This window comes from Pipistrellus kuhlii, unplaced genomic scaffold (genome assembly GCF_014108245.1).
Source record: "Pipistrellus kuhlii isolate mPipKuh1 unplaced genomic scaffold, mPipKuh1.p scaffold_m20_p_2, whole genome shotgun sequence".
NCBI lineage: Eukaryota > Metazoa > Chordata > Mammalia > Chiroptera > Vespertilionidae > Pipistrellus > Pipistrellus kuhlii.
Genome location: NW_023425515.1, coordinates 31,996,118 through 32,018,167, shown reverse-complemented (window position 1 = coordinate 32,018,167; position 22,050 = coordinate 31,996,118).

The following is a 22,050-nucleotide window of genomic DNA, read 5'->3' as shown; positions in this document are numbered from 1 at the left end:
TAAAAGCTGATGTATTATACTATTTGGGGAAAATAGGAACTGGAAGAAAGACCACATAACATCTTCAAAGTAACCCCATCATCTTTTATTCTTCTCTGTGCCCGAGGCAGACTTTTTCTTTGTTCTTTGCTCAGTTGGTCTCAATAAAGGCCAGGAGGAGAAATTTTGTTTTCCCATGAAGATAAGGCTATTAATTAAGTAGATTTGCCAAATAAGACTGAGAAAGTAAAGTATTAAGTAGTCGCAAAGTTGTAAGTGGGACAGCGGTATAGGCATTAGAACTGCTTTTCATGCTTTAACTTCTCTGTGGGAGAAGCACAAGGATTATTATAATTTGTTCTTGTTGTTAATCCTCACCCAAGGATATTTTCCCATTCATTTTTAGAGGGAGTGGAAGGGAGAGGGAGAGACACACAGAGAGAAACATCAATGGGAGAGAGACAAATAGATTCATGGCCTCCCACACTTACCCCAATCAGGGCCAGGGATCAAGCCTGCAATTGAGGTACATACCCATGACCTTGACTGGAATGGACCCTTCAGTAGGTGGGCTGATGCTCTATCCACTGAGCAAGGGCATGAAGGTTATTTTAACATCTGATTGCTAGCAAGCAAAACATAGGCTTCTGGATCTTCTTATGGTATGTGGTAGAAAACTACATTTTTATTTGTTTATTTATTCATCTGTCCTTTAAAAAGTCTCAGTATTTGGTCTTGATTTACAAACAAACAAACCAAATAAGCAAAAACAACCAAACAAACAAACAAAACCTGTCTTAAGAGAGACCTAAAGAACCTAGGAATGGAATGCTGCATAATAATTCTGGGACAGAAGAATTTCCCCTCTTGCACTCATCTGACTGGATGGAGAGAGCCTTGGAGGAAGGAAACACTGGTGTGGGATAAAATGGAAATAGAAAAGAAAAACTCTCCAAGAGAGTTCTGTTCACATAAGCAGATGGTGCTGAAAGCAGCCTCTGGCAGATCCCCATTCACAAGGAGGCAGACAGGAGCTCAAAAGCTATCAAAGAAGTCCAGGAAAAAGGCAGAAAAGGCAAGTCTTAATAGGGAACTGGGGAGGAGAAAGTGTAGAAGTTCATCAAAAAGAAAAGTGTGAAACAGCAAAGTCTTCATCTACACTGGAAGATTCTTACATGCAAATGAGTACACTCAAACTAAGAAGTGGTCCTCAGCTGGCAAGCCACTTGCAAAGAAAAGTCGTTTTCCTGGTCATGCAAATAAAGGTCTCAAATTTAGATTGTGATCTTGAATGTAAGAAATGTTAAGTGCCCTATATCATTAGAAGTTTAAAATCATGTTTTATGCCATGGGAATGAAAAGATTCCCATATATATATATAAAAAGGATTTGGTATATTCTTTGAACTTCTAGGTAGAGTAATTTTATCATTCTTATCTTAGTCTTCACCTATGAAATTTCATTACTTTATCCTGTTTAATGGTCCAGTAAATGGTAGTGTTCAGGTAGAGGCAATGTGGTTTGGTTGTCAAGTTATAAAGACAGGGGTCACCCGCTCTGACTCTACCTTTCAAAGTAACTCCAGGAAATCAAATCTTAAGCACTTAACCTCTTTTCTGAATACTTACCATCTCTTATTTCCATAAATGGTTCACATTTTAAACAAGTATTTTGAATCTTCAAATTGAAAGACTTTAAGGAGAGAAAAGGCCCTAAAATTGTTTTCAGAATCATTAAAATTTACTAGAGGGAAAAACTATGATAAATACATTGGAAAATATTCTAAAGCAAAATCAGATTAAGGTATTTTGCCTTACTGTATCCTTAATTTTGGAAAAACTGAGATTTCATGGTTGTTTTTTAAATGAAAAGAATGATCTTGGATATTCTGCTACAAATTCTATTCACACATTTTTAAGAAGGAGGAAAAGGATTAATTCTAGCATATTAGCTTTTCATAGTTAAGTCTTCTGAAATCTGAAAGAAGCCTTTGAGAAAAGTGTATTGTGTACCAGGTGGCTGGAATTTGCCTGCTGTGAGGAATCACATGGGTATGGGAATAATTTGTGAATGAAAGAAAAAAGATAAATAAATATTTTTTTAAAAAACAACTGAGTTTTTCAGGTTTCTTCAATTTTTGAACAGAAGAGAAATATTTGATTTTTATTGACTTTGTAAATTATGTAAGTCCACCAAATTTATATCTAAATATAAAGATTGATACACACAAAAATAAAAATAAAAAGAAGAAGAAGGATGAGGACAGGGAAGGGAAAGGAGAGAAGAAAGCAGGATAAAGAATAAAAAGTTTCTTATTTTTCAAAACAGACTTTGATTGAATTCCAAGGTTCCTTGCCTAATCTGATTTTCATTGACATTGGTATAACCAGAGGGTGAAAGCATGTAGTTTAAACATTGTTAATGCAGTCTATTGATGTTGTCCTTCATAAATAAACCATGGTTGACTAGGAAAAGTGTGACATGCAGTTATGTCCAAAATGCCCACATATTTGGTACACGCAAAGGGGAAAAGGAACTATCGATACAACTTAAGGAGCTCTTAACCTGGGGTGAGGCCCTTCACACAGGTGATAACGTTACCCTTATACTAACATTATGAGGCACAATGTTGTCCTTGTTTTGAAGAATAGGATACAGAGGCTCTGAGATGGTGATTCTCCAAGGTCTCATGGTCACAATTCAAAGTCAGTTCTGTTAGTCACCAGAGCTTCCTCTATTTGGCTGACCACCTTTTGCCTCCATTGTCTAGACTGGCTTCATCCAAGGTTTGAGAAAGTCAGCCTTCCTCCACTGGCTCCACAACCCCATTCCACCTCCCCCCCCCCCCCAATTCTTATAAAATACCAAGAATTCTTATAAAATGCACAAGGTTTCATTTGAAGAAGGCACACTAAGGGTCCTTAGTTCCTGACAGTTGCCTGTAACTAACAGAAATGCCCACCTACAAGAACACGTGCTTCTCATTCTGACACATAAAAGTCTTCCTTACACTGAAGGTGAACTTTCAAATTAGACAGAACTGGCCCTGTGAACCATACAGCTTTATGTAGTTCAGTGATTTTTCACACACAGTCTACTCAACAAACACTCTACATAATATATGGTTTACAATCCTTACTGCGCCCCTGTCAAACTGCCAATCAAATGGCTTGATAAAAGCCACCAGAATGGTATTTCCTGTCCTGCCCAATTTATTGCTTATCTTTTTTTTAATTCCAAATTAAGTTAATCACTTATAGTTCTTAGAAGTTTGGAAAAGAACAGGTCACTTTTTTGCTATAATTATAAAAAAAATAATAATAATTGGGGGGGGGGGAAAAGTGTACATCATCAGGAAGGGTCCAAGGTGAAAGATGAGAGAATCTAGAGAAAATGTGAATCTTTCTGAAAACCAGTAAGAAAAAATATTGATCCCACCTTCATATACAGGGCACATGGAGGAAAAAAAGAAAAGAGAGAAAGCATTTACCCACTCCCATCTCCTCCTCCCCTCAAAAAGATTTGTGGCTTCTTTAATTTTCAAAACCAGAATGATGGCTGCTCCATAGAAGGGACTGATTTCAGTCTCTCTCACTTAACATCTCCACCCATTTGTAGCACCTGCACTTGAAGTATCAACCTCCCCGTAAAGTTGATAGAAAGTCCAGAATCTCATGCTGTCCCCCCACAGACCTGTTAAATCAGGATGTGCATATTAAGAAGTCCTCTTCCGAGAGTTAATGCATATGCATACTCATACTTAGATGTATTAAACCTTATCACAGCATCGAAATACTCCCTTTCTTGGAAATTATACTAGAAATAATTTAACTAAAAATAACAATAATACAATATAAATAATAACATACATAGTAACTTCATTAAAAATGATACTTCCATTGAAGTCATCTCTAAATACAAAGACTAGTATTTTTAAAAAATGGAATCCGGATGATTTTAAATTTATTATTTTCAAAATAAGCTGTATAATTAAATTCAATTTTTTTCTTAAGCTGTTTTGTTAACACTGATATAACCAAAGGTTGAGTGAATGCATTTCTTCCCATGCAAATAGGGATAATATTGCTTACTCCACAGGGTTGTAGTGATAATTAAATAAGATAATGTGTGAACAGTGCCCAGCATATGGCAGGCAGTCAAAAGTAGTAGGAACTATTAGTAACCATCATTGCTGTTTTTGTACCAGAGCACAGTCGATTAACTGGCCAAATTACCTGGCATCCTACTCCACTTTATTTTCTCCTTTGCCCTTTTAGAGAGGTGTAGATCTAAAATCACAACAAAACTTGGGTTTATCTTCCTTAAATTGCTAGATATGTAAATAATGAGTTTTGATTTTAAAAATTCTCCAAACATGCCAGAAATAAAATACTGATTCTGTATTCTCTGGTGACTCAAAAATAAACAGTAAGCTATTCACCAGCACAATTATAATTAGAACAGGTAATGCTTCAGTGAGACTTCTTATGACAAAGACTATCATTGGTTACCATTCCCTTAGCATTCTCTCTCTCTCATGTGATAAACCCAGCACAATCTATATCTGTCAACACATTTGCCATTTTTAATCCTAGCCTCAGAACTGTGAGGCGTATAATTATTACTATGCCATATTAGCTTTTGTGGGTTCCCTTGATACTAATGGGATGCAAAGGTGACTTGTGTATGGATTGTGTCAAGTTGTCACACTGCACAAAAACATGGTCCCAATCCCACAGGTTATAATATCCATCTATTGATACACTCATGTCACAGAAGTACATAAATAGTGTTCTGCTGCCCATTAAGACTTCCTTCGCAGTAGGATGAGCTCAGGGGGATGTCTGTGAATGAGTGATCACATGTCATATGAGGTGATTAAAAATGAGTGGGTCCCTTTTAGAGATTAGTGGTTGTTAAATTATTTCATTCACTTGCTATTCATGATGAATAATAAATCACTCTCAGCGACTGCTGTTCTATTCATTTATTACTTGAGGATGTTTAGAAGCTAATTACTCTGAGATAGCCTCCCCAGCAAGAAGGACTAAGGGGATGAGAAATTCCAGCTCTGATTGAATTTTTTTAAGCTGAGGCTTATATTGAGCCAGATTTTTTTCAGAGTTTCCCATAGTTATATCCATTTCCCAGTTTTCTCTCAGTCTTCTGTGTAGAATGTCCTAGTGTCTGAAAGGCTGTTAAGAGAGTCTCTAAAGATAAAAATAAAAATAAAAATCCATTAGTCTAAACTAGTACTTCCTGGAACCGTAAAATTTCAGCCTCTATTTATAGTTGCCATTTTCTTTAGGGGCACCTATTAATTTTATTAATTTTTTTCAGAATGTATAACAAATAACCTCAGCCCCTTTCCTCTAAGAACACAATTAATCAATTATTCAGCTAGTGTTTATTGAATGCCTACTACATATTCAACATTGATAAGTTATTGTGGAAAAGAATATAAGCCCTTGGCTGTAAAGGAGCTTAAAAATCTAATCATGGAAACATATACATAAAATAGTAAAAGATTCAATAAATACTTATTATATATAAACTTTGAGCAATGCATTGGTAAGCACTTTTGAAAACATTATGTCATCTACTTTAATTATAATGATACTTTGGTATGAGTCTTATCGCCATTTTACAGATGAAAGTTTGAAGCTCAGAGATGAGAATTGTTTGTGTTCAAATAGCTGTTCAGTAGAAGGACTGAAATCCAAACTCCTCTGAACTCCAAGCCCAGTACATTTTCCAAAATCTCATATGTTCTACATACAATATGTGAGGTAGTTAATAGCTAATTTGAGTGGCAGGAGAACTGAATTTTGAGAGTTCAGAGAAAAGGGCCCAACATTATCAAATAAGTCTTTGTAGAGAGAGGGCCTTGGCTGGGTGAGGCTCTCACAGGTGAAAACAGTGTAAGGGTGGAGGAGAAAGAGGACAATAGAACCAAAGCCCAGGAATTAAGATGAAAGAGACATAAGAGGGGTTAATCCAAATTGAACTTGAGTAGACCTCATAAATTGGGAGGAAGAGCGGGGAGAACTAATGGTTAGAATTCCCAAGCAGATGGGTCCAGATTTTGAAGGGTCTAGAAAAATAAGCTAGGAATCATAAGATGTCATACAACAGGAAAGAAAGCTACTGCAGAATATTTTTTTTCTTGACCAAATTCTAGTCAGGTTTCTCTGAGCTGCCTTTTCAACCATGCCTCAAACTTGGAACTGCAAACTCTCGGGGCAAACAATCTTGCCCACTTTACACACTAAGAATTTTAACCACACGCTGTTATGGCTTCTATCAGCCCAAGGTCATGTCTTTAGGATGGCCTCAGTCCCCTTAAAATGCCTGGCAGAGAAAAGCCTCCCACCTTTTGTTTCATTGGAGTTCAGTCTATTCTGGACCCTCTCTCCCCTACTGCAGTAACCTGAAGAAAATGTCACCTCTAGCAAACATCCAGTTCTAGTATTCCTTGATAGTAGGAGAATGACAATAAAAGCAATGTTCACCTTCGCAGCAAGAAGCAGAATGAGTCACTTTCCCCCTTAAAATCCTTCAGTGGATCCTCATCACCTCCAGGATAAAGCCCAAAGGATTGAACATAGTGTTCAAGGTCTTCAAGTCCTGGATCTTTCCTGCTATTCTGGTCTCATGTTTCACCATTCCCCAACCCAATTCCCAGTGATATCCTTAGGAAGTTTGCCTTTCCTAAAACAGACCATATTTGTTTCTTACTGGCACAGTTTTTCAAAGGCTATATTACCTTTGCCTAGAATAGTAAGAAAAATAGGCAGCATGTATTGAGCATTTGAAGTGTGATAAGCTCCATACTAAGAAATTTACATTCATTTGCACCATTAAAACCCACAATTTTACAAGGTACATAGTCCCCTTTTTCACATGAGGCAACAAAGGTTCAATGAGTTTAGGTAATTTTCCTAAGGTCATTCAGAGAGTGGAGTAGCAGAATTTAACCCAGGGCTCTGAATCTCCCTCCTGACTCAGCTATTACTCAAGACCAAATATGTCATATGATTTCCCCCTCCTCTCATGTTTGTTTGTTTGTTTTCCTCTGAGCACACTACAAAATCTGACTTAAGATTCTACCACTTGAAATAGACCAAATCCCTTTCTCTGCTTTTATAGTGTTCTGTGTTTGCCATGATTGTAGCCATTGTTATATTCTGAGACACTGTTTTTCATCTATTTGTGTCTTTCTTACCTTAAAGGTGGGATGTCTGGTTCATTTTCATCCCAATATTAGTACCTGATACAAAAACACACTCAGTTAAAGCCCACTGTACACATGCCTGAAAGTGGAGAGAGACAACAATAAGACAAATAGTGGGAAAAGCTGTGGTAGTAAAGGCCTAGGTTAGTCTCGGCAGTGAAAGAGAAGTGGACATTTTGCAGAAAAATCTATAGTCTTGTGGATTTGTTGCATGAGATTATACAAAAGAAGGAATTTTTTAAATGGTCTATCCAACATGCATTTTGAACCTCTTCTATGGACCTAGTACTGTGATAAGCACTTGCATGACACTGAGGATTTCAGCATGGTTACTAGGAAAATAGTAAACCTGTTGGCAGAAACAGGGAAATCCTTCTGAAGCAGTGATTTGGTTGGGGATATGTTTAGAGAAAAGAAGTGGATGTTCAACTTGATGATTTATAAATCTTTGCAATGAACGCATAGGCAAATTTCTGTTCTGATTCGATTTTTAGCCTATTTTTTCCAACAAGAAGGGAGATACATATCTGATAATTATAAAAGCAAAGCTCATTAACCATGTAGATTTGCTGTAGGTGGCAATGTAGGAGAATAGTTTTGAATGAGCATTGGCTTGGTGGCTGTGTTCAAAATTACAGTGTGATTAGTGTTCTAAGGTTCTCACCATAAGACTTGTATTGTTTGTTATTTTGCATAAATTCACATGTCAAATTAAGGGAGTTTCAACCCACATATGTGGGAGGAGGGGGGAAATTAATAGAGTCTGTATAATTATATTCAAACCCAAATTAAAAGGCTATAATGCATATCATATGCAGAATAGTTTAGTAAATACATCAACTTAATCAAGCCCCAGGTGAAAGATGGCAAGCCATGCGCTGGTGAATATCACACTGCCTCACTGGGAGAAAAAACAGTTATGATTTGCAGCGTTTGCTGACTGCTGTGGTGAAAATGGAAAACTTCAGAAGCCAGTGTATCTAGATTCCAGCATACCCCAGCCTTTATCTGAAGACTAAAACTTCTTACATCTCACTAATTGAGCTTCCAAACTTAAGAGCTTCTTCTAAGAGACTGACCTCCATCTGGTGAGAGGAACATAAGTACCAGGAGAAATGGCATTGCTAAACAGTGAGTCACAGGCCTCATGAGTTTCTGGAACTTGTAACCTCTATGGGGAAAACCAAAGCCCTGAAATCCAGAAAAGCAATTATGTTCCCACATGGAATGGTATGTGAACGAACAGACATTTGTTGACATAATTAGAGCTAACTAATTCTATTCCTAGATCAATTCTTTCTGGCCCATGACTACTGTGTAGTTCCAGACATGGGTCAGGAGTGGAGTAGACACACAGGTCTCTATTGTGAAAGAAAGCACTTACCTGGCAGCTCTGTAATTATCTGCCTATGTGTTTGCCTCTCCTTCTAAATTCTGAGCCCCCAACAGCATCAACCTTGTCTTGATCAGAACTACATCTCTGGTGCATTCTGGATAAATGTATACGTTGAATAAGGAAGTAATTGAACTTGCAAGGGAAACATTACTTTCAGGATGTAATGTTTACTGCTTACTTAATAGGTACATTGTGGGGCTAACACAATGACAGATGGAACGCATTTTGAAAAAATTGAAAGGATTAAACAAATGATGGGTAATATTATTATTATATCTCAAAAATGGGCTATACACTAGTTAGAGCAGTATGGCCTTTTCCAGTCAAGAATATTGACAATAATCTCTTGTAGATATACAATAGAAGTCTCCTGGCCATGTGGTAAATGCCTTAAAGTGTTACTTTCTAAATTATTGTCAAATCATGATAGATTACTACCTTCTGAAGCACATGTGTATATAGTACTCCAGCCCATAGGGAAATAAAAACTTTGTGATGGTGTTTCTAAGATCTGTATTTTGACAGCAACTCTACCAGAGTGGGTTGCTTGTTAAATTTTCTACTTAGGTTATTTTTCAGCTGTTTCTTTTAAGCTTCTGTTGAACATATAGTTAAGTTATACTGCATGCATTTTTATCAAACAAACGGCAGAATATCTGGTCTATTGACCATAATTGGCTGGTCAGTCATGTGTTAGCTCAAAGATTTTCAAAAGTGGATATCAAGTAGGTAAGAATCACCTGGAAAGTTCTTTCACACTACATATATTACCCAGAAGTTCTAATAGGCCCACAACACGACCTGTCCCTTTTCCTCTCACAGGTTGGAAATCACTATGTATTATATCCCACAGATATGAAGGGGAGACCAGAATATTGAGGAGCACTGATCTGAATAGTTCGAGATAAGTGTTCATATAATGGAGTCATATGTAAAGTAGACTATTAGAGCTGGACCTCAAGAAGGTATAAAATATTCTTTTCACTTTCTAGTGAGTAACTGAGGCCCAGAGAAGACATCTAATCATTTCCAGATCCAAAGCTATGCAGTGGAAAGCAGGGCTGGCACTTACCTGATTACTGTGTTTACATATGTTTACACCCTCTTTCCTCACTGATGGTTTTACCATTATGGATATGGCAGTGCTAGCTACCAGGGACTAAGAGTCAAACTTCTATTTTATCTGTTGGCACCATTTTAGTGGCCCTCAATCTGTTTATATACTTGCTAGATTAATAATTATTTTACAATTTGGTATTAAATTATTTGGGGGTTTTCTAGGTACTCATCTCCTTAATCCAGCTTGCTATTTCCACAAAAATGCTTGTGCCACATATTTTATAGAATCACAGCCTTCTTTCATAATTCAGAGTTGGCATATTTAATGTACCAAGAGCAGTGTTACTTGTTGAAGAAACAGTACTACACAAGACAATGTTCATATCCTCACAGAATTTACAATCTAGCAAAACTGTCAAATAACCAGATAATTACAACACAGAGTGATAAGTGCCATGATGAGAGAACTACAGATTCCTGTGGTAACTCAGAGAAGGGATACTGTATTCATTACCTATGCCGTATAACAAATTATTCCAAACATAGTGGCTCAAGATACCAAGCATTTCTTATCTCATAAATTATGTAAATTAGGAATTCAGTCAAGGCTTACCTGGGTTACTCTGACTCAATATCTTTTTTAAAAATATATTTTATTGATTTTTTAGAGAGAGGAAGAGAGAGGGATAGAGAGTTGGAATCATTGATGAGAGAGAATCATTGATCAGCTGCCTCTTGTACACCCCCTTCTGGGGATGTGCCCACAACCAAGGTACATGCCCTTAACCAGAATCGAACCCAGGACTCTTCAGTCCGTAGGCTGATGCTCTATCCACTGAGCCAAACTGGTTTTGGCCTGACTCAATATCTTGAATAAGATCACAGCCAAGGTATCAGCTAAAGATATGATAGGGTTTATTCTGAAGACTCAGCTGGGATGGCATGTCATCTCTTTCCAAACTCTTATGTGACCTTTTACAGGCCTCAAAAGATTTGTTTCCAAGTTAATGGATGTGGTTGCTGGCAGGCCAGTTCCTCACCCTGTTGTTTTCTCTAGAGATGTTTGAAGGCTCTCTGACCATTGGTGATCAGAAAGAATGAATCAGAGAGGGAGAAAGGAAGCTGTAGACAAAGAGCATAGTCTTTCCATAGTAACTAAATTTTGGAAGTGACATCATAAGTAGGAAATATATATTCTTTTTCTGTATTCCATTTGTTGCAAATGAATCACAGGTACAGTTCATATCAAAGGAAAATGATTGCACAAGGGCATGAATGCCAAGAAAGGGGGATCATTGGGACCAACTCAGAGGCTTCCTACCACAGGCACTTTAAGTAGGTAGGAATCAGGGATCTATACCAAAGAAATCCCTCACATCTGAATGAACTTGAAAGAGTGAAGGATAAGCAGAAGTGTTCAAGCACACACACACACACACACATGCACACATTAATATTCACTCAAGACAGTTGGGGAGCTGTCCTGCATAAAAAATAGTTAATGCACATGAGTGATGGAAGAGAAAGCCGGTTCCATATTCCTAGAACATGGAAGTACAATGGGAGGTGGAAAGCGGTCAAAATGAGGCTGATTGCAGAGGCAAGCCAAAGGATAGGTCATGACCTAATCCACTTGCTTCTCTTTGTTCCCTTATAATAAATTCCATTGTTTTATTATTGGATAATGACAGATTATAGAAAGAGGCATCACCCAAAATGCCTTTTATTGCAAGTAAAACAATCCCCAACTCAAACTGACTTAACCAATAAGGAAATGCATTAGCATGCATAGGACCAAAAGATTCCAAGGCTGTCCACTCAGCCATCCTCAGTACTTAGCCTTTATTTCCATGGTGTCACATCACATATAACAATGTCCCAAGAAAGAAGAGAACATTCTCTCCCTGTATTTCCTACTTGACCTGGAGAAAACCTTTCCCAGAGCTTCCTGGCTTTTCTCCCTCAGTTCTCATTGGTCAGGATTAGGTCACACACAGCCTGATTACTGAGTGAGTCATCGGTAAAGGGAAAGTATCTTGATTGGCTTAGATCAGTGGTCAGCAAACTCTTTAGTCAACAGAGCCACATATCAACAGTACAACGATTGAAACTTCTTTTGAGAGCCAAATTTTTTAAAACTTAAACTTCTTCTAACACCACTTCTTCAAAATAGACTTGCCCAGGCTGTGGTATTTTGTGGAAGAGCCACACTCAAAGGGCCAAAGAGCCCCATGTGTCTCAAGAGTCGCAGTTTCCCACCCACAGGCTTAGACTAATCAACTGGGATGGCATCATCCATGAACTTCCACTACAGACAGCTTCTTATTTAGACTAGACTAAATCAATGTAGTCCCTTAAAGAATTCTGGGTTTTGCTTTAGTTTTCACTCCCTGGACTTTCAAGGGCAATTCAAGGATCAGCCATATAAAATGTGCTCACACATTGCCTGTAAAACTGGTTTTGAAGGCATTGTTTCCTTATGTCACTTGAGGCTTTTTCTGGAAAGCCTAGCCTAAGAAACTCCTTCCAGAATTAAAGTTGAAAATAAAAAACAACAACCTTGAGGATAGTATGCAACTTCCCCGCTGTGGACAAGAAATATGAAACAGAACATGCTTCTTTTTACAGCGGCTGTCAGGAAACTCCAAGCCAGAGCTGGGAGTAAATCACAGACCTCTATAAACAATTGTGAATTGCTAAGAAATTTATTTCCTGCCTGGTTCTCCGAGATTTCATTTTCTGTTTCTGCATCTCGGTAACTCAGATAGCAGCTGATGCCTCCAAGTCTCTCTGGCTCAGCATCCTCCTTTTCACCCTCTGTCACCTGAGCTCATTTCTATCACTAGTTGCCACCAAAAACCCCGCAACATGCAGTATTTAGGGAAACTTATTACTGCAGATGGACAGAGGATGATGGAGCGAGAGGAAAAGCCCTAGCCAGACATGCACATCACTTAGGAACAGAAGTCACCTGTGGCATCAACTCCCACTCCTTCCCTGCCCCCAACTACCACCACACATACACACATACACACACACATACACATTCCTCACATCTCTTCAGGAGCACAACAAATGTCTCCCCTTAGTCTGGGCAAGGCAGTTCAGGGATCATGTTTGGTTATTGCAATATGCCTTTGGGATTCCTCTTTTCTTCAAACACAGTTCTCTCCCAAGAGAAAGCCTCATAGATAAAATGGCTCCATCATAGTATTCATAAATATTTTATTGACCTATCTTGTGTGTCTTTCTTTTAAAGCCACCCCAAATCCTTTCTTGGAAAGGGTAAATTGTAAGGAAGTTTAGTCAATCTTTCTGGAAAAAAAATGATTTAAAGAACATTATTGGCTAAATAAATAAATAAAGTGCTCAAAATTATAAAATGTGTGTAGCTAACTCAAACATTTGCAGGTGACCTGGTGAGTGGATCTCATTTTCCTACCCTTCTCCTAATACTTATACCAAATTGGGAAATCAATTAAATAAAGTACTAGACATTTCAGAATCCAAACCCACCTCTCTGAGACATGGGTTTATTTAGAGATCATAATTGTAACAAATGTTTTGATGCAGTAAGCATATTGTAATCTATTTGAAAGAATCACATTCTTTTCTCTGCCACCATCCAGCCCCACAGCCAAGAAAGAATCCTTGATGTGATATTGAATAGCTGTGTCATCCTGCCATGGTACAAAGAGAGGTTTCTAAAGATACTGAAAAGGATATCTAACCCAAAACAATATTCTTGCATTATTCATGATGCCACAATGCAGTTGGAAACCGATCCCCACAGGTCTCCTTTCCACTGGGCTCCAGCCCGCCTCATTGTTCCTTTGGAGAGCTCAGCTGCAGCCCCCGCTATTCAAGAGCCTTCACCGGAGCCGAGCATATGTATGCAAAGCCATCAATAATTTATTTTTTTCCACTTTGGCTGGTGATGATGTTACTATATCAGCACAAAAATGATCCAGGTGAGTAATACTAACATAAGAGTGCTACCTTACATGTCCCGAACACATTTCCTCCCTGGAGCACAAAGTGCTCTCTGGCCTATTGGCTCAGTTATCCTTTCAAAAGAGGCCAGTGCTTCTGTTCCTATGCTAGTAGAGGAGCCTAAAGATTTAAGCCACAGCCATCAGCAGAAAAGGGAGGACAACATAAAAAAATGCATAGGGGCTAATTTAAAAACTGTCCTATTTCCTCCCTCTTTTGAAAATCCTCGGTGGCACCGTGTTTAAAAAAAAATCAATAAATACAATAAAGTAAATTAACATGGGCATGCCTTTACAGTTTACTAAAATTCCCTTTTATTGCCACTTCTAATCCTCAACACTGCCTGGGCAAGGATATTATCTCCGTTTTCTAGGTGAGATGGAGGCTCAGAGCAGTGAGCTTACTTGCCTGAGATTGTGGAAATATAGTAAGCAATGAAGCTTCAGCTCCAATCAAGATCGTCTGACTCTGAATCGAGTTCTTTTGTTTCCAACATTTCTGACCAGCAGTTGATAAGAGGAAATTTTATCCACATTTCAAATCAGATGGGAACTCAACATGGCTTCGTGTTTTTGTATAGAATGTGAAGAAGATAGAAAATAATTCATTCAAACCACTCAACTAGAAACCTGAAAACAATGACCACAACAAAGTCTGGTTTTATTGAGAATTATGTTTATACTAGTATATGGTAACATCAGATTTAACAGACCCTAAAAACATCTCCAAGTTAATCTGCTCAGGAATAGTTGGCATGACTCCTATAAAAAGAAGTGAGGCTGTTTCCGAGGCTGGGAGGGAAAAAAAAAATGTAGATCAGGTGTGAGCATGATTTAGCTAGATAGCAATTTAAGCAGAACTGACTGCCAAAAGGCTAAATATTAATTATGTTAGAAAGAAGCAGGCTCAGCTTGGTATGCTATTTTAGTAGGTTAGAGGAAAAGCAAGCTTTAACATTAGGACCTTACAGCATAAAGAAAAGGCATATGAGGCATCTAGCTGATGGACCTTTCAGGATGGACTTGTGAACAGAGCTATGCTAGGACTTGGGGCTCGCCACCAGACACTGAGTGAGAGAGGGAGGGGCATGCCTCTACTCAGGTACTAACAAACATGATGCTGGCACTTGGCTGCCATGACTCAGAGGTTGAGTATAGACCTATGAACCAGGAGGTCATGATATGTTTCCCGGTGAAGGCACATGTTCAGGATTTGAGCTCCATCCCCAGTGTGGACATGAACTGTCTCCTGGGCACATTCCATATATATATATATATATATATATATATATATATATATATATATATATATCTCAATATAATGCTGACAACTGTCCCCTGGGCACATTCCACAGCCAGGTAAGTCCCAGACACTTAATGCTCATCAGCCTCTGCTCATCCTCACAACCCAGGAGGAATTGCCCCATTTTGCAGCTGAGAAAACTGAGCTTCCGAAAAGCTAACTCTTCCCAAATCCCACGCCACTAAGCAGCTCTGCTGGACAATTTCAACAAAGTGCCAGGCCTCTTCCTCACTGCGCTGATCTGAGCAGGTGCATGAGGGTGCTACAAGGCGCCATATAATGCACCCACCAGAAAGTCCAGGGTGAGGTGAGGTGACAAGAAGACAGAGGACCCACGAAGCCTCTCTCTACACCCTGATTCCTCCACCTCTGTCACAAACCAATGCCCTTCTTCATCCCCCTTCCCTCTCCCATGGCCCCGAAGAAAGCTGAGAAGAGAGCAGTGAAATGAGGTTTGTTGAGCCCTTGCCCTGGCCCCCACTAGGAGTCATTCTTCACAACTGGCCTGGCCAGGGAAACTGTGACTTGATCCAGGGGGCCACCTTGGCACTAACCCCCTGAAATGTGGCCTGCAGGCTTGCAGGCGCATGTGGAATGCATTATGCTTCTAATCATAACACTGCCAGAGCCGTCTTCAAATAAGGCGCTGGTGAGAGAAAACTACCCAAATTAGGAAACCAACGTGGGCACAGCAGAATCGGCTCAGACTCCGCGCACTGCCAACATTTTCCCCTTTTGCCCAGGACTCTCGTTAAAGCATCCCCTTCACTGACAGGAGTTTTTATAAGGCAACCTCTGTTTGGGGAAAACTTAAACCAGGTTTATTTATAATTGCCCTGTACCCAAATTATCAACTTTGTTATTTTTACTGCTGCTTTTGTTACTGGGAAGTACTCACCCCACTCACCACCCACCCCAAAAGACCCCGGCCATCATGGATCTTATTTTCTAGAAAAATCACCAGGCTCCTAAGTCTCAGGATCTGACCAGATGATTACTAGTCACAACCACTTCTCCTGGGTTTAAGGCTCACTCTTGCCTGGCTGGCGTGGTTCAGTGGTTGAGCATCAACCTATGAAGCAGGAGATCTAAGTTCCATTCCAGGTCAGGGCACATGCCCCGGTTGCTGGCCCCATCGCCAGTGTTGGGTGTGCAGGAGGCAGCTGATCAAAGACTCTCATCACTGATGTCTGTATCTCTCTCTCCCTCTCCTTTCTTCTCTGAAATCAATATATATTTTTAAGTTCACTCTTTACTGGTACATCTAGCTGTAGTCCCAATCTCTGATTTTGGGATGTAGATGATCACTCAGATACTATGGGGATACTTCATGCAACTGCTGCTTAAATCCTAGGCTAGAGACTTGCCTTAGTATCTTGCTTTGTGCCTCAAACACCAAGCCTCATCCAAGTCCTTAATGAAAAGACATCCAATTCAATAATAATCAACACTTTTATTGTCTCCTTTATTTCCCACAAAAATCCTATGAGACAGATACTATTATTTTCAATTTCTAGTTGAGGCACAGAGAGATTACATAACTTGCTTAAGATCACACAGCTAGTAAATAGCCAGATATGAAACTGCAATTATTAATGTTCTTTCTCTCTCTCTCTCTCTCTCTCTCTCTCTCTCTCTCTCTCTCTCTCTCTCTTTCTCCATACCTATCTCTCTCATCTCTATTTACATAGATATATTTTTATATTATATAGTCTATACAACAGATATTAAATATGTTATTTTCCCCAAAATCATTTGAATAAAAAGTTGAATACATCATATTCCTTTACCCTTAAATAATTCAAAAAGTAGTTCCTACAAAGAGGGATATTATTTTACATAAGCTATTTAATTCTGTAAATTTAACATTAATATAAAATTTTAATCTAATCTACATTTATAGTGCAATTTTTCCAATTTTGCCCAAGAAATGTATTTAATTGCATTTTTTCTCTAATACAACATTCAGTCTAAGATCAGGCATTGCATTTAGTTGTCATGTTTCCTTAGTGTCATTTCCACAGCCTTGCTTTATTTTATTTTTGTATGAATTTCACATTTTGAAGAATATAGTTTATGCCTCCTTTTTTTCCTAGCAAAAAAATACCTGAGTTCAGCTTTGTCTGATATTTTCTCAAAACTACATTTAGGTTATGCATTTCCAGCCAGAATATCCAAAAGTAATATTGTGTTCTCATGGTATCACATTCTGGGAGTACTCAATGTTTATTTACTCTTCATTGGTGATTTCACTTTGTTTACCTTAATCAAGGTGTTGTCTGATTTCCATACCCTACAGTTACAATTACTCATCTCATAACAAATAAGCCATCAGTGGGGAGTCAGTTTAAGAATATGAAAATACCCTGCTCCTCATCAAAATGCCCCTTCCTGATTTAGTATCCATTGATGACTTTTGCCTGGTTCTTAACTAAGATGGTTATAAAATGATTTTCCTAACTCTTAGAGTTCCCTTCCCATTTACCATCAGCTCTTGTTATTCTATAATAAGAGCCCTCACTTTTCCTCCATTTATATACCTATTTATCTGTTATCAGTACAGTTCTATGGGTTTCTATTTTTCAGTGGTTTATATTCATACTCGCCTTATTTATTTTGTTCAACTTGCTCCATCTTTGAGCAGTGAGAGCCACTTCAAACTATGTCTCATCCTTATGACATACACTTATCATTTTTTAAAAAGTCCTTATTTTCTGATATACACAAATGTTCCAGGATCCTCTGCCTCAGCCTTAGATTCGTCCATTTCTCTGACGAACCCTTATTCTTTTAGTAGAAAATGCTTTTGGGGACCAAGACCTGAGCACTGGGTATGCTCATTGTTACTGGAGTGATTTTTGTTTCTAGTTCCATTCAGACTAGGAATTATATGCATGAATGTACACAAAAACACACATCTACATACACATATACAAACACATGCATGCATACACATATTTATGTGAGCACATGTGCATGCCATAGCATATATACAAAAAAATATTTTGGAAATCCTGAGTTCTAATTTGGAGCATACTCTCCTAATCATTACACAGCCTTTGTCCTATACTTCCACATAGGTGAAAATAAATGCAAGACACAATCCAAAGTGACTAAGGAATATTGCCTCTGTCCCAATTAAAGTAGCTTTATATCTCCTGCTTAAAAATTCACTCCCATTCTGGGGGCAACATTGTATATCCTTGAAAGTTCAATTTTGTCTTTGATCCATATGTGAGTTCCTTTTCCTTGAGAGACTGCAGTGGGGGATTGTGAGGGATGGAGCCTTGAGTTTCTCCAAGAATTTAGAATTTATGACTACCAACTATTTTAAATACTTTCAAGTTGTTCATATCAAATCCCTAGCTTGTCTGTCCATCATAGGCAACTCCTTTTCTCAAAGGTCAACAAAGAAAATAAAGACAGACAAAGACTCTTTTGAGTAGGGTACAAGAACGGTGGTGGCAAAGGAGAATGAGGCCCCCAAAATCTCTAGATGTTGAAGTGGGGAAAGATGTAGTCCCCAGAGAAGGACACAAGGTGGCTCAGTGACCCTGCTCCCTGGTGCTCTAGATCTGCCTGGAGGGACAAAGTAACTACATTTAAACGGAGGTAGACATTGAACATTGGGGCAGTCCCCAGTCCATCCATGCAAGTCCACTGAGAGCCTAGAACTAAATGCAATGAATCAGCCTCACAGGTGATGATCTGATTCCCATGGAATCTACTCATTATAACATAGGTTTTCAAAGAGGTCCTGCTTATCAGTACTCACTGGCCTTGGCTTTCCTTTATGGCAGTTATGTTGAAGTAACAATATATGATAGCTTTGGCATTAGATAGAACTGAGTTCTAGATCTAGTTCCATTGTTTTTAATAAGTATGCAGTCCTGGTTATAATAACCTCTCTGAGCCTCAAGTTCTTATAAAATCAAGAGACTGCAAGACTCTTATGTAAATTTAAGGCAAGAAACACGAAGCCAAGGCATGTAGTTAGGTCTTAGATAAGTGTAGACTTTCTTAAGCACAATACAGGGGGCCATAATGCATATGCATACAAAGTCCTTATGTATGTCCCTAAGCAAAATAGTCAGAGGTGTCTTTTAAAAAAAGCCTAGATCCTAATATCATGAGAGGACTGAGCTGAGCCAAATCCATAAGCATTCTTTTCATGTTATCTGCCAGTGTGGATTGGCTAATAATTAAAAAGACTGTTTCCCATGTGAATCAGCCAGAATTTTACAGCAATTTAATGGTTTGGATTCATGTCCTTTGTTATTGCATTTTTTTTTTCTGCTTTCATAACTGAAAACAGACCAGCTCTTAGGCTGTTAGTACCCTGAGAGCACCTACAATATTGTATTTTCTTTGGAACTTAAATGGCCAGATATTTTGTGGCCAAGGGCTAAAACTAAGTTCAAGAAGTCCCTTGCTGAGGTCTTCTCTGACTGGGCTGCTGTCCTGGTAGGCAGTGTTCTCCCTCAAAGAGCCTGCATTTCTCCAGCTTCCCTTCTGAGGATTACATCTTCACAGAACACCCTGCGTGGCTGGCTCCCACTGATACCTGTGAATGACTGGCAGGTAAAATCTGATGTTTGTTCTTCGCCTCCCCAGTAACTCAAAGGCCAGAGCTGCACTGGATAGATGTTGCTCTGCCAGATTCACAGGGAGGCATGCATCTCCCATCAATGCTACACAGGAAGGGAACATCCTGAGCCAGCAGCCTCAAGGCTTCTCTGCCCTCTAAGAACTAGTGCTCCAACCCAGATGCCTTCACAAACTAAAAAGGACAGGCACATCTGTCAACCAAGTGTAAGGGAATGGGAGTGGAAGGGACTGTGTGAACAGCAGAGAGTATGCCCCACCTAAAGGCCTTGACATTGGGTTGCTTTTTAAACACTGTACTGGCCAAAACAAATGGATCAGTTTGTTGTGACCTCTGCTCTTACCCGAAGCTCATACTTGCTCTTTGTAGACCTCAGTATGAAGGAGAAGACATGGCAGAGAAGTGAGAGATGGGGTCCAAATCTCTAACAAGCTCTGAGAACCTTAACAATCACCCAAGTTCTCTGGGCCCAGTTTCCTCTTCAGTGAAACAAGGACATGAAGCCTTGAAAGAACATGAAGGTATTCCACCACATCCTGAGGCTCTGATTCCAATCTGGTCCCAACTTACCTCTCCAGTCTCTGCTCCTCTCTAGGGGCTGACCTAGGTTTGGTAATACCTAAAGCTTATCCAATTTAGGGAACCTTCTTTAAGAATAATAATGCAAAATTATAAATACACAAGTAGATCAACAGGAATATTTACTTAAAGAGAGGGGAAAAAAGCAAAAATATACGTATCAACTTTTAAAAAGGCAACTAACAAAACCCAGGGGGGAAGAAGGGGAGTAATATAAGATTTGTGTTAAATATCTGCTTGACAGCTCTCTATGAATGCTTATATTCTACATTTTTGGCTGCATAATCTTTGACTGTCTCCTCTTATGACAAAATTCTATAATAGATTTTTCTATAGTGAGACAAGAAAGATAATTCTGCTTTTTCTGTAACATAGTTATCAAAATGTATTTATTATTAATGATAATTTAGAAAATTTCTTTCAGCTTCACAACTCATCACTGGCAATGTCATGTACATTTTCAGTACTTTTGTCAAATCTTTGGAAAATCTTCTCTCCTGTGTCTTTTATATGTGAGGTGTGCAGAAACTAATTCGAAATATCTCTTAGAATTGGTGTAACTCATTCTCAGGGGCTTGGGAAATTCTACTCTAATAACTTCATACTAGGTACCCCACAGCCCCGCCCTCATGCAATGGAACTTTGCAAGGGTCCCTGATGCAAGGTGCCATTCACAACTCAGTAGCTTTGCAAATTGGATTGCCTTTCCTGTCCCATCCGCTATCCCCTTCCTTCATGGTGTAAGCAAAGTGAGCCATCCCTCCTCTGCATTGCACCTGCCCACACCACTAGCAAGGAATCCTCTCTGTGCTGTTACAGTTCTGTTCATTTGTCTGCCTTCTCCCACTGGACTCAGACTCCCTTGAAGGAAGGCAATGAGTCCTTCCATCTGCCTAGCATAAAGCCTCGCTCAGAAAAGATGCTCAATAAGTGTGTCACAAATAGAAACTGCCCTGCAACTCAGATTGCAAAAAGTGCCACAGTTCTTTACCTTTCTGAAACACAACTTACTCTTCTCTGAATTCAAATTGTCAGTTAGTAATAAGAATAGCTTATTTGGAGCATGAAAAGAGCTATTGAAAGGGGGTGTGGCCCTCCAGCCATTAGTCAGCATGATTTGTCCTGCTGCTGCTGGAGGGGGTGATAGAGGGTAGTTCTCTCCACTCACCTTGGGCTGGGCCTCAGGGAGCCCTCCTCCCTGCTTTCAAGGTGGAGGCACTTGATGGGAAACACCATCTTTCTTGTGATGTACTGTCATCTCTGGAAGGAGCTCATCTGAGCTAGGGACAGGTGTGTGCCAGCTGCAGAATATTTAAGGCTCATGCCCTTTCGGGGCCCAGAAACTCTCCAAAAGGGTTGAGTAAAGAAGTCATCACTGCTTCAAGTCTTATTTTGTTGCTCAATTCATTTTGCTCATTAGATTCCACAAATAAGAGAGATCATGTGATATTTGTCTTTCTCAGTTGGCTTATTTCACTTAGCATAATATTTTCCAGGTCCATCCATGCTGTCCCAAAGGGTAAGAGATCCCTCTTTTTTACAGCTGAAAATGTCCACAGCTTTTTTATCCACTCAGCTACTAATGGACATTTGGGCTGTTTCCAGATCTTAGCTATTGTAAATACCACTGTTAAGAATATAGGGGTACATATATTCCTTCTGATTGGTGTTTTGGGGATTTTAGTATATATTCCCAGAAGTGTGACTGCTGGGTCAAATGGAAATACAATTTTTAATTTTTGAGGAAACTCCATACTGTTTTCCATAGTGGCTGCACCAGTCTGCATCCCCAGCAGTGAAGTAGTGTTTCTTTTTCTCCACTTCCTTGCCAGCATTTGTTGCTTGTTGATTTTTAAAATGATAGCCATTCTGACAGGTGTGAGGGGATATCTCATTGTGGTT